General features: G+C 51.8%; 2 long non-coding RNA genes across 6 annotated transcripts in view; one reads left to right on the top strand and one right to left on the bottom strand.

Moving 5' to 3' along the window:
- Window positions 1-1,643, bottom strand: part of LOC105298879 — a 71,249-nt gene extending 69,606 nt beyond the window's left edge. The window contains exon 1 of one of the 5 annotated variants that reach the window (XR_002782817.1): window positions 1,427-1,643. This is a non-coding gene — a long non-coding RNA (uncharacterized LOC105298879). The remainder of the gene's footprint in view (window positions 1-1,426) is intronic. The other 4 variants (XR_002782815.1, XR_002782816.1, XR_896483.2 and 1 more) reach the window with 4 other exon arrangements.
- Window positions 1,644-1,838: 195 nt separating this feature from the next.
- The window catches only part of LOC105298880, a 15,903-nt gene continuing 15,312 nt past the window's right edge, over window positions 1,839-2,429 (top strand). The window contains exon 1 of the long non-coding RNA XR_896485.2: window positions 1,839-2,165. This is a non-coding gene — a long non-coding RNA (uncharacterized LOC105298880). The remainder of the gene's footprint in view (window positions 2,166-2,429) is intronic.

Consider the following 2,429-nt stretch of genomic DNA (forward strand, 5'->3'; position numbering starts at 1 on the left):
ACATCAATTCCAGAGGGAAAACTCCTCAGGCAGGCGTTCCTGAAGAGTGTGTGATTGCGGTTCTCTGGAAGCGTTATTCCTCTTTGCGGAACAACTGAATAGCTGTTGCAAAAACCATCTTCAGCATATTCACAACCCAGAGCCGTGCACCCCACCCGCAAACCATCACGCCAGCAAAGGGTTAATCTAGTGGCGCCTTCGGGGTAGAAAAAGGATTCCAGATCCAATATATCTTTAGTGAGGAATTTTTATAAAGGTCATTATCTATTATAAAGTATTACTTAAAGCCATCACTGGCTTAAATCTTTCAAGAGTTGTTGAGTGAGAATTGGTAGAAACTGCGAGCTAAAAACAAAAAAACAAACAAACAAAAAACAAAACAAAAAACCAATCACTATAGAGAAAGACAAATAACAGTCCTCAGAGTCAAGAGAGTTCCCAAGAAAAGGTGGGGATTGCAAAACTACCACTAAGTTGTCCGGGTAAAGACTTTTCGGGAGGAGAACGTCAATACCGTTTCACAGATTGCTTCTTTTCCTTGCAACATGTTTCAGACTGGAGAAGGAAAAATTTTAAGAAAAGTGCGACTCGGAGGAAATCGCAAAGAAGGAAATCGCGTACTTGAAGCCCCATCTTTCATCTCACTCAAGAACACCTCCCCCCTCCCCCCAAGGGCAACACCAGGAGAGCAAATGACAAAAAGCCCAAGCAAAAAAGCGAAAGCCTAGCATCTTTCCTGGGAGCCCACTAAAATCTCAAAAGACTGCCCCCGCCCCATCTGGCCCAAATTGGAAAAACCAGACGCGGTCAGTGCTACCCCTGCCCGGACCGAGGCGCTCAGAGCCGGAGGGCCGCCTTGTGAAACTCACATTCCTTGGGCACCTAACGCTTTAGCGTCAGACGACAATATACAGGGCTGGGTCCCGCACGACTGACGGACAGAAGGTACCCGCTACTCCGGGTCCTCAATTTTCCGCCGATCTTAACTTTCTTATCACGAGAAGACGACCGTCAACCGGCCGGGTAAACTGCGATGGAAAAACACTCGGCTCGGCAATGGGGGAGGGGGTGTTCGTCCCCCTCCTCCTGTCAAGGAGCTGCAACCTGCGGAGCCCCGCCTCGCCTGGGTCCCCGGGCAGGGGGTCCTGCTGACAGATCCGCTGGGCGGCGGCTGCTCCGCCGCAGGCCGTCCGCGTCCCGCTCAAACTGTAACTCCCCTCCCCCCACGTCCCCCTATCTCCGCGCTCCCGCCACATTCTGCCCGCAGCCGCCCACTCGCTGACACCCTTATTACCCCAACCTTATCTCCTTGCATTTTTAGCGATTAAAATAAGGGCGTACCCAGTGACCACTCTCTGCACCCCCCCACCGCCTGCCGGTCCCACAACCACCTCTCGAGTCCCGCTCGGTTACTTCAAGCTCTTACCGACTGCGCCAACCCTGGCGAAACTCCGCTGACTGCCCTTTGCTCGAAGTAATTTTTGGCGATTTTTTTAGTGATTTTTCTGTGGAGTTCTAGTGGCGATATACTCTCGGACAGGTTATCCCGCCTCACCCGCTAGATTGATGAGATCAGGCATCACTCGAAAATGGCGCCGAAAGCGCTGAGGCTCCTCATTCAAATTCGTTAGAGCCAACCCCGCCGCCCCGGGGCATGCCGGGAACGCGGGCTGCCTTCACAGCTGTCAATACAGCCTCTAACCCCCCCTTCTGGCTTTCCCAACACTTTTGCGCACGCGCAAACTCCTACTCCCCCCCCAACCCCCGCGCAGTGCACATGCGCAGTATTATCGTTGTGCGCCGCTCTCCCATCGCTTCCTTTGGTAGCAATCCTACCTCTTTTTCTTGCGCGTGCGTGCAGCTCCTTTACTCAGCCGCGGAGGTGGAGGGCGGGTGGGGCCTGTGGGCCCGAGGGTCCATAGATGACGTTATCAGTTCATAGGCATTTAGTCTGGTGTTCGAGGAAAACAAGGGTGCAGCTTAAGCGAAAAGAAAAACGTCTTATTGCTAGTGTCTAAACTCATAACAGCAGAATGTGTTTCCGACTATGTGTATTATATGGATACACATGTACTTAAAACAGCGCTGCCTGTGTGCAGAGCTCTTGCTGTATGTCAACGCTTTACAGGAGTTATCACACTTAAGCATCAGAGCAACTTCATGAGGTAGGTACTATTATTATTCTCAGTTTGCAGACCAGGGAACCAAGGGTCATAGACTTAAGTATATTTGCCTAAAGCAGCACAGGTAGCAAGCACGTGGATGAGTGCATCTGTCAGATTCTGGAGCCTGAGCCTTTTACCCTTTTCCTTCCAGTGCGATTCAACCTGAGCACACACAGGAGGCGTGGTTTCCCCTGCTCGACGTGTGTGTGCGCGCGTGTGTGTGCGCGCCTGCCTGAAGGAGTAAATTTTCTGGAGTCCTTCCCA

This window comes from Pteropus vampyrus, unplaced genomic scaffold (genome assembly GCF_000151845.1).
Source record: "Pteropus vampyrus isolate Shadow unplaced genomic scaffold, Pvam_2.0 Scaffold167, whole genome shotgun sequence".
Classification (NCBI taxonomy): domain Eukaryota; kingdom Metazoa; phylum Chordata; class Mammalia; order Chiroptera; family Pteropodidae; genus Pteropus; species Pteropus vampyrus.